Genomic DNA, 11,715 nt, shown 5'->3' with positions numbered 1-11,715 from the left:
GTTTCAAAATGTGCCACACTAAAGGGATCCAAACAGTAATTTCCCGTTGCTCAAGATGGAGAAAAGAGCAGAGTTGAAGAATGAATATCAATTTCTTGTGAGAGAGGAACTGGCCTTCTTATCAGCTCAGAACATGCTTCTGCAGCCAAAGACTTTGACTTAAAGGGTAAAAGAAGGCACCTTCCAACTCTTTCTCTCTCTTCTTTTTTAAGCTTACAGCAGTTTCCAAGGAAAACAAATGATAAAGGCTGGCAATGTATTAATTACTCTTTTGAATGCAGAAGGAAAATTGACAGATTTGTAAAATGAAAAAATGAACATTAAGGTTGTGTTTGTTTGAAGTGAAATACTGAGGGAGTGGAGTGAGGTGGAGGAAGAGGCAAAATATGGATGGTTTCATCCCGTAGGCACATTATGCTAAATGATGCAGATTGAAAGTAGCCGGGTCAATCTGAGATGCTGGAGTGGAAAACAAAACCCTAAAGGATTCTCTCACTGGCATTGATTTATCTTTTGTGGGAATTTTCCGTTTTCATCAAGGGAGACTTCTTTGCAGATACATGCCTCTCTTTGTAAAACAAAGCATGATCCAAAAGCCTGCAGAGGCTGTTTTTCCTCTTGATTTCAGTGTAAATGTGTAGCTGAGGTTTAATGGATGGAGGGTGTTTGCGGAGGATACGGTGCTACCCTGTCAGGCTGCACGATCAATGTCAGTGTTGCCAGTAAATATCTCTTCCAAGGCATCTGTGATTTAGAGCCGAGTGATGTTGTTTGATGTTCGTAAACAGCAAGACAGAGGAGAAGAGGTTGACAGTTAAACTGTCTGGGAGATGGTGATGAAGGAGGAGAACAAGAGAGAGGGGCTGGTGACAGCAGCAGAGGTAGAGGAGGTAGTGGTAATCGACTCCCTTCATATTCAAATTCATACCCAATACAAATCAACGGCCTCTCTCAGCTAAGGGCTCAACTTTTCCAGGCGCCCATCTTTAACATCTAATATCGTCCCAGGCCACTCACTTCTTTTTTCCCCTGTCATCTCTGCATTCACTTCACACACGCTGCACCAAAACCCTCCTGCTTCCTTTTTCTTACAGATCTCGGCTCTCTCCTCACGCTCATCACCCTTACACTGTGAATATGAGACATGCCATAAATGTATATATATATTTAGCATTGGAACATCTTAAAAAGCGCTTTTACAATAAGGCGTGACTTAGATCTGGATCTATCCTTCATTGATTTTCATCATTGCAGAGCATAGAGCTGAATAATTTCCTTTACTCCCCAGTCTCACCAAGAGGAATAGAGAAAATGACTCAGGTAGTTAAATCTTCAGGCTTGTCTTAGTTTTTCCTGCATGCCATTATGGTAAAGCCATACAAGATAGATGTATATAAAACAGAGGACTCTTTAAAATCTATTTTTCTACACATAGCTTTCCAATATCTACACGTGGGCAACTGAAGAAGTCTCACTGTCATGTCTCTTAAACAATCAGTCAACAGATTGATGAGATGCAGCATTCAGAATTTAACTACCCTCTATAAATATGGACATTTGTGAACACAGAGTGAACACAGGGTTCACCAAAGTGAACACAGGTTTTCCAGGAGTTAAAGAATAATTTTAAAGTTTTGGAAATACGCATATTTGCTTCCTTGCCGACAGTCAGATGAGAAGACTGATACCACTCTCCAATCTGTACAGTAAATGTGAAGCTGGAGCCGGTTAGCTTAGCAGACTATTTAGTCGTAACACCGCAACAAGCATTTTTTTACTCTCAGTTGTTTGTACAGATTTAACAGACCAGATATAAAATGTTAATTTGTTAGTTTTAGATGAGCTGGTATGAAGGTTTTATTACCTGGACTGAGCCAGGCAGTCTTTATACTACAAAAAACTGGCTTTTCTAAGCATTCTTTACTGGTACCAGTAAGCTCCTGGAGTCACCACCAGTTAGCTTGCAACTGGAACAACTAGAAATAGTCTGGCACACACACACTGTAAAACAGTGAAATGTCAAGATGTATGTGTGAACTAGAAAGCCTTTGAACCAGGCTTTTCTCCGCTCTTCCAGTATTTATATTATGCTAAGCTAACTTTCTAATGTCCTAAGATAATAAAATCTGCCTGGCAGCATGTCTAAAGTTAACTAATTAACACATTATACCTCAAATGTTTAATACATACAAAAAACAGAGAGGGAAAATGACTAGTTTTATGACTATCCAGCTGTTGCCCCCTATTTTTAGTGTTTATGCAAGACTAAGCTAACCGGCTGCTGGGTGTAGTTTCACACTAATGAATACATGTATTTCCCAAAATGTAAATTTATTCCTTTAACAATCCCCAATAGAGTGGCTCATGAGCAGCAGAGTGAGCTTATACTGGTGATGGGATGTGAAACTTGCCGCTGCAGGGGGGTTCATGCATTGCCACACGATTGTTAGCCCCTGACACTGTGGACATAGAGAATTGTTAAACCCTGGGACATTTAAGGAGGAGCGTGGGCATGTGATGGCAAATGACATACTGTAGTTTGAGTTCAATGGTGTTCCCCTGCTGCAATATGTCACCACTGGAGGAAATTTTGCCGGCACATCTCTAGAATAACGATTCCTGAATGATGTTATATGTGAACCTTAATTTTCCCACTGAAGCTTAAGGTTACAGTGACAGAGGTTTCAGGATTGCTTGCTGATTTTTAAAAGCTCCTGTAGCTATCAGCTGCATTGTATCCTTAATCTTACTTTTGACAAGGAGCATGTGTGTGTGTGTGCATTTGTGTGTCCAAACCAGTGTGTAAAAGACTGAAAATGGGAATTAAAGGACTGTGAATGTTACCTTAAATGCTTCCCTAAACATAAGTCCCCCAGAAGTTATTTGACTCAATATAATATCCATTAAAATGTATCTCCTTAGGCCTGAAACACATCAAGCTTTTAAGACATTGAATATAGTATTTAGAGTAATGTTTGCTCACCTAAAATGCATGCCTGTCTTGAAATCAATTGCCTTACTTTAGTCCTTGCATATAACAAAAAGGTTCCTTATTGAAAAGATTAGTGTTTAGAGCTCGTGTGTTGTACTATACAATCCTTTTGCATTTTGCAAAACTGATCTCCATTGATTGCAATGGTTTTAACTGCTCCACTGTCCACTGTATCTTCTGTAAGAGGAGGCAGGTGGTCTTAGGATTTACTGTATGTTTGTATTTGTTATCAGCAGAAATGCCTCTTCAATGTGATATCACTGACTTTTGGTTTTGCTGTAATTAACTCCTCTCACGTTCTCATCAAACATGATATTAGAATATTGAAACGATGCAAAATTTTAAAGACCACACTATTTGTACATAATTTGGGTGAACATAGCAGACTTGGATCACAGCACTGAATGATTTGCAGTAAATTTGTCGGTGTTAATTTTATCTTTAATTGTTAAAACCAACACTACCAGTGTTTATTCCAGTCAGCACATATTGTACTGTATTCACTCTGGAAAATCTGCTCAGTAGTCAACAGCACTTTGAATATGAAATAGTTCCATTAAAATGTCATGCTCCATAGACGTTACTTGCCCCGTAATAAAACAATTTGTTTGAAATAAGCGGAGAGTGGGGATGTTGTCAGTGTTAATCTTGAAGGCTGTTGATGGTGCTAATGGCATTATCATTTATTCAGCAAAGCTATTATTTCTTTGTGATCACAGTATGGTACACAGCACTGTGCTCTCCCCACTTCCCTCAGAGGAAGAGTGCATGAACTGTTTCGTACTTTGAGGCTGTTAAAGCCGCTTGTTTCAGGAACAAAATGCATTTTCGTTAATTTGGCTGGAGCACATTGGAAATGGCTGTTACCAGTGGGCAGGTAAACAGTTGAGTGGCTTGGTAACAGGATGATGTATTACAGCTCTGCTTGGCTGCTTCTGATGTGTAACAAGAGTCACATTGTTGGCTTTGAGCTGGAGCTCGATTTCCAAATCAACAGGACGTGTGCCTGGTGTTCTTTTTTCTTTCTGAAGACAAATGATTTGGAGCCACAAACTACTACAGATCTCAATTTAAAAGCTACTTCAGGTGTCTGTAATCCACAGTTATGTTGGCCTTTGCCTCTATCAACATCGACATCTACAACTTGGTGTGTTTCTCATGTTGCTTGCATTGTGGTGTAACATCCAGTTAATGTATGCAAATGAATTCTGTTTGCAAGTTGCACATTTATACCAATGATTGTACTTTTATATTTATGTAATTAAAAGTAAAACCTATATGAAGCAAGAAGGGGTTCCATTAAACACTGATATTTACTGATACTGCCTTGATTTTCTAACTTGTTACTGTCTGACTTAGAATTTCAATGTCTATGGATAATGTAAATGTTTATGGACAATTTAACACTATATCCATTATATTTGGGGTTAATTACACACATTGAACAACAGACTCTGGATGAAGTGAGGCATCCCTATTTACTTTACTTCTTAGCCACTTTTCTTTAAGCATCAAGTTGGCTATAGCAGACCTTCCAGAAAAGTCTGAGTGTCCTTGTCATAATTACGACTTGGATGTTGGCATGGACACTCTTTACAAGTCAGGAACTTGATAACTCTGATTTGACATGATTACAGCATTAACACCTGGCAACCTATAACCCAATAGTCCAGCACAGTACCCCAAAACAATGCTGCAAAACTGCAAAACTAACAGGAACAGAAAAGCTCAGTACCTGTAGTCTTAATACTCACCAGTTAATTTCACCACCAAATGGTAGACATAGACGTGCTGCGTCTCAGCTTCACATTTCCAAGCAAAGAGAGACAAAAGTGGTTTATGCTGTCTTTTTTATTAAAAGCTCTATATTTGACTGTGTTCATAAATGCTCAGTTGATTAACAGTGGTTCTCAGTGTGTCTCTCTGATAAATTAGCATTTCTGTACCCTGTATTTCTTTCAGACGTTATTCTACCAGAACACATACGGCTTGAACAAAGGACACCGAAGCAGCGTGGCTTTTCAGTAATGGGTCGATCAGGATGTTAGTCATAAAGGGGAACCTGTAATTGCATTCATTATTGAAATGAGTCTGATCCCAGCAAATTATGCAGAAAAACAACATACATTATCTCACTGCACAGGGGTTAAGAGGAGTCCGTGTAGAGGAAATGTGCCGCAAAGTCTGTACTCATCAGTAATTTTCTGTTGAGTAAGAAGTCTGGTTTCTACTATTAGCAGAGACATTAAACAGTCCAGCACTGCTGTCTGAGGAATTAACACCCACCTAGAATGACTGCAGTTTTCCCTCCGGTTATTCTGGACCATATTTGATCGCTAGAGTTTTTGTTTTGCTTCAATATCTACATGTTGCCAGACTTGTGCAAAATAACTGCCTCGATTTCCCACAAGAAATTACACAAAAGCAAATCCATCTTTACTGCAATGCATCCAATTCAGCTTTGACACCCAAAAGAGTTTCCTGATTTTAAGCAGTTATGAGAGGGGGGAAATTCAAATCCTTGTATGTTTTCTTTGTTTTCCCTTGCTTGGCATACAAACAAACCTTTATGTCACACTGGTAGAGTGTGAACAGCAAGATTATCCCACAGGGAGTCAGGACTGCAGTTAAACCTCCAGCAGCAGGCTGAAGTGTTTCCTCTGGGTCCAGCCGTCAGAGACATGTGCCTCAGTTCCTTCACTGCGGCAGAAACCTCTGATTCCCTGCCATTCGTCAAGGACTGCTCACACTGTTTCTCTGCATCTCTTCTCTGTTTTCTCCCCACTTCCCCATCTCCACCCCCACGCTCTGCAATTAGATAAATCCTAACTTCTCTCTGTAAATAGACAGATAAACCTAAATGATGTATAGAGTGGACAAAAAAATGGACTCCACCACTTCTGCTACACACACACTGGTAAAACTGTCATTTATCTTCATTTTAAGATCGTCTCAAGTGATCTGGATGGCAAGCTGCAGGGAATCAAGTCTTCTTAAAACCTTGTCAAATTAAATACATTGTCCGATCAGCCTTGAGAGAATAGTGACAGGCATTAATACAGTTAAAGTGGCAGTAAGGTCTGTGGAAAAGAATCATTTAAGATTGTAGAGTCTTGAGCATAATGTAGTGTGGAGCCACATTGTTTTCTTATGTAAGTTACATTTTTTACACCATGGACAAGAAATGGTCAACTAAAAACATTCATTGGCCTTTAGGACAGAATAAAAGCAGGAAGGAATTTTGAAGCTGATGATAGTCTATATATTTTTCTTACTATCATCAAATCCCACAGAGATCAAAACCAACAATGAACTGATCCTATTTATATTGCGTAGCCAAATCCAGATATAGTGTATTGTCCATTGTCTTCCAGAAACTATTAAAAACACATTAGTGAGTCGTTTCACGACCTGACGTGTTCCTTCATTAAGATGAACACTGGTATTGTGGTTTAATTTGAGTCAATTCTACATATACCATACTGGTGCCATAAATACTCAATAGTGCACCAAATAAAATGTGTATTGATCCACACCAAAAAAATAGTCCTTGACATCATTTAGCCTGTTTTAAAACTGAAAGTATATAAACTTGACCTGTTAAAGATTTATGCCTTTAGGAGGACCAAATGGGCTCGGGGCTGAGAGCCACAGACAGGTAGGGGAAATCAGAGAGAGGCTTTATAATGCATTGCTGGTTTTGGTCCTTTCTTGGGGATTTATTAACATTAAAAAATATATCATCAGCCTTTGCCTTTTATCAGGCAGCAAATAAAATTAAAATGTTTTCTCAGAATTTACAGCCAGATTCAGATCTTAGAAGATTAAACGATGTATCAAGCTGCGGCTGTAGTAGGTGCTCTATGAAGTAATTTACTCTGTCTCTATAAAATGAGACGTTGTATTACACTGACTCTTTGAAATTAAGGAAGGATAAACGAAGGACTCTTGAAACATTTACAGAGACAGAGCACTGACCTACGACTAAAGCATAAACCTGTTGACAGTATAAATTTAGGCATTTCAATAAGCACTGTAAAAATGGGGTTAATTGCTTCAGTTGCTTTCAATATCCTCAGGCTCTATACTCTTTATATTCATGTCTTAACCTGGGGCTATAATTCGTTTAGTCACATTAAGGATCCATTTAAACCCAGCAACCTCTCCCTTACACATGCCTTTCATGTGCTGTCAAAGTGGTCTCTGTTTTATTAATCTATTCAGGATGCACATGGGGAAGTGTGTTGAAATAGCCCGCAGCGCTTTAACGGTATCTGAAGAGACCACGAGTGTGTCTGAATTCAAGTTGGAGTGTGAAAATCAAAAGTCATTGTGGTGACGGGACATTTACATGTAGACGGGCTGAGCAGTCTGAATGATGAGGCAATTACCTTATAACATCTGCTCTTTCAATTACCATGGGAGGACAGACAGAGGAGGAGAGGGGTTAATAGATAAGAGAAACTCACCAATTCAGCTAATGAAGTTTAATGTGATTTCTTCCTCAGATTAGAAAACAGCGGTGTTTACGATTGCAGAAATACTTCAGTGTCAGCTTGCTTAAATGCAATAAACCACACAGTTCACAGCATAATGAAGTTAGACGAATAGTAATCAAGCTGGAGGTGAGGAGGAAACCTTTCAGCTCAGCGATTCAGATCAAGTGCAGATACAGAGAAAATTTTAAATGGTTTTTCATCATCTTTGGCAAGAAGAAAGGTCCAGATTCTACAGACCTCATCCACTCCACCAAAGGCATTATTACAATATATTAATTTAATTACAATTATAGTTAATAAATGCAGTTATATAAAAATAGTCATTAGACTAGCCCTTCAAATCCCTGAGAAAAATTTGCAGTTCCTTGCAGAAATTATCTGAAATTATGATGAACTCTAAAGTATTTCTGTATCTGAAAGTTATATTCTCTTGTAAAAAAAAAAAGAAAAATTGAATTGTAAAAATGAGGGTGGTTAAACTGCTTTTGAATTGCAAATCAGTTTGCACAGCCCTGGTGCATCTCAAGAAGACCCGAACTTCTAGCGATGATGGAAAACTAAATAACACCAGGTGTTTTATTTTTTTTGTTTGTTGATCCTTTATGGTCAAATTTCGCATGTTTTCTTTGCGTGGGTGCACAAAATAACCTTGTTTGCAAAGTCTCTGCAACTCAATGCGTCTAAATATAGACAAAATTGTTCATACTGCACCATAGAGAGGACCATATACTGTACACTGTAATATCTTTTTCCATCTCTCTCTTCTCTCATTTTCCCATTTACATCTACACAAATGATCTCTCTTTCCCTCTGTCGAGAGAAAGAAACTGAAATATACTGCAGTTGCTGTTAAATCTGCTGACTGCACTATCACTCCACTATCAGGGACTGCCCCCACCTCAGCTCCCCCAGAGGAAGCTGAATTAAGCTGTGACTGAACCTTACACAGTTATGGTTTTTCAATAAGGTTCAATGACAGAAGAGAGCTGTGGAGGGACGTGAAAATCACTGAGCGGATCGCTGCGAGGAGGCAAACTGGCAGTAGTCATTTGCATTAAGACTTTTAATTGGTCTCCGTGTTTCACTGTGCAGAAATAAAAGTAAAAATGAAACCCTGTGATCACAAAGTCTGTCTTATGCTGTGTAAAGTGAGAGCAACAACAAAGAGAGAACCTATCTTTATCTGGTCACCCTATTAGGCAGCCAAGGAAGAAAAGATGAGAGGGAGGAAGGAAGGAAGAGAGGAAGAGCTGAGCTGTTTTTTTTTTCATGTTTTCTCTCTCTGTACAGTCCCAGCAGTGCACAGGGAATCGCTCTCTACATAAGCCTGATGCGCACTCCTCATTATGCTAAGAGGAGTCCCATAGAGGCTGCTTTCGAATAGTGCTGCTTCAGGAGTGGTTTTGAGAGGAAGAAAGACACCCAGGAGGAACAAAGAAGGTAAAGAAAATAATAATAATAATAATAATAATAATAATAATAATAATAATAATAATAATAATAATAATAATAATAACAACAACAGGTAAAGGTATGGCCATGCAGGAAAATGGAAATAAGAACAAGAGCCATTCAAAGACAGTCTCTGCTCTCTCATCAGCTTTATTGCTTTTGCTCTTTTCCCCATATAGATGTCCATAAAGATGGTTGCACAATTAAGTATAACGGTAATAATACTGTTTTGAAGAGGTTTCTTATTAATCCTTCCCAACCTTTCCTACACTGACGGTGGAGGTGCAGTGTAACTCACAGGATCCCGTCACTGTCAGGTGCTGTATGATTTTGACATATATCCTCATCCTTACTTACACCAGCGGCACAATAAACCGGTGCCTGCTGAGCTGCCACTCACATCCTGGTATGGGATTTAATAAGAATCTAGGAATATAATACTATATGTAAGAATATATAGGAAGTATTTTACATTCACAGGGGCAGTACATGTAATAATCGCTAATTATAGTATTTAACACGATGTTCATGACTTGTATCCCCCGCAGACTACTTACTACATGGTTATTTTTTCTAACCTGCAGTGTCTCTCTGACTTTGGAAAATGCCCAAAAATAGAGATGAAGACAATCTGCAGTCACTTTAGCTTTACTACACAATTTTTCAATTTGGTGGCCCCAGCAGACAGCATAAGATTGCAGTTTTGAAGCAGAATAAAATTTTGATTTATCTCAACATCAACTACATGACTTAAACATCCTCTTTTTGTTAGCTGGTATGAACAGAAAATGATGAAAAGAAATTCCTTCAGCGGTAGGTTTATTTGTACAGTCCAGCTTGCTTCATGCTGTTTGGGAGAAAATATTTTGCCTCTCACAGGGTTCAATTTTCTGTGTACAAAAAAAAAATCCCATAATTGACCATTCACAGTGTGTTACTTTTAATCTGCAGCATTCAATAAGGTGGGATGGAAGGATGTTCTCTTTTGCAGCCACAAGTCATGATTAAAATGAATGAGCTGTGTGTATTTTTTCACATAAATCTTGCTTGACCGGGTGACGGCCACATCAGGGAGGGCAGAGCAAGATGTAACGTTTCATAATGTTATGTAAAGTTGCACCTTAGACTTCTTACGCACTTTATTTCATAAAGCACTTGACACAGTTCAAACAAGCATATGCTTTTGAAAATGTTGGTCATTCAGATGGAGTATTTTAAGAGGATGCCTGTGCTTGGAACATAAATACTTTATGAGTTCGGTGTATAGTGCAGTCTGGCTTGTAGCCACAGTCCTCTCAGGGCAGTGTACTAAAAGAGTGAGAGGTGAGGAAACACTTGACAGTATAAAAGACAGGTTAACACCGGCTGCAGAAACTCACCACATTAACTCTAACAGCTTGACACTGTTGCATGAGCCTTATTAATGTGCCTGCTGGGCAAAACACCATCGTGGACACTGCAGATGCTACAGGAAAGAGGATTTGTGTGCAGTGCAGGAAAAGAAAAATGCAGTATGCTGAGACAAGGAGGCAAGGATGAAGAGGATTGTTTGAAGAAAGAATTTAATTAGTCCAAAAATGGTCTTTAGTTTGGCTTTTTTTTTTTTTTTTGTCAGCGATAACAGAGGAGAGGTTTGCTGAAAATTGCATTTCCATTTCAGTTTCCTGTTTTAATGTCAATGATATGAAGAGATTTCTTCTGTGAGATTGAGTTAAATTTACTAGCGTCTTGTCGTGGATAAAAAGAAAAAGGTTGTTACTGAATAGAGTTAATATTTTTTGTTAACCAGACTAATGCTTCAGGTCATATTTTTCACTGAGGGCTAGCTTCTTTCCCACAAACACAGCTTTCTCCTTAATGACTCTTCTGGTGCTGCGAAATACTCATACTCATCCTGAATTGGTCTTTTTCACACAAGACATTTTAACATATCACTGTATGAAAGAGCACAGGTGTAAATAATAAAACTAACATATCTGATTTCCATTTAGCCGCTTCACTTTCAGGGTCCTGGTATTGTTCATGCAGCCTCGCTGTCATACTGTCATGCTGTCATGACTTATTGGACACTTGAATGGAACTGAGCCATCAGTAATGCTATTATTAACACCTGTGCTTTTCCTACTATGATAAGTCAAAATTTCGGCCTTTTTAATTAGCTGCCTGCTTTTCAGAAGGACCTGTCTTGGAGACCTGTCACACATTACTAAGGAAATGAATTTCCTTGTTTTCTCCAGAGTAAAAGACATTTAATTATATATGTTCTACTTCAAACACAGCTAAATGTTTTCATTCTGCTAAAAGTCACTCTGTTAGTTGTAGTTTTAAATAAAATATACGACACACAATACATGACAGTATCTGTATTATTTGTCTAATACACATACCCTGTGGATCCTTACAATGTCATGACAACTACAGTTCAAGTTTACTCATTGATTAGTGATGGGAAATCAAGTCTCACTGAAACAGTTCCTCACAATAACTGCTGTGTAAGGCTTCATAACGCTGTCCTAATTCCATGCTTTCTATCACCCACACACCACATGCCAAAAAGTCATGAGTGGGTGGATGTTTGGTTGTTTTGAATATGTTAAGGCTGCCCATCTCTGGTGTTTAGCAATATTTGTTTACACTATACTTTGACAGCAGCATATGCAGTTAGTCATTTTAAGTTTTTGTACATCACAACTGGGAGCATTACCAGGTAGACTGCATTAATTCAACTGATGATTTCTGTTGAAACAAGGACACTGTATGTATGCAACGCTG

Source organism: Toxotes jaculatrix, chromosome 11, assembly GCF_017976425.1.
Source record: "Toxotes jaculatrix isolate fToxJac2 chromosome 11, fToxJac2.pri, whole genome shotgun sequence".
Classification (NCBI taxonomy): Eukaryota; Metazoa; Chordata; class Actinopteri; family Toxotidae; genus Toxotes; species Toxotes jaculatrix.
This window is presented reverse-complemented; position numbering follows the sequence as displayed.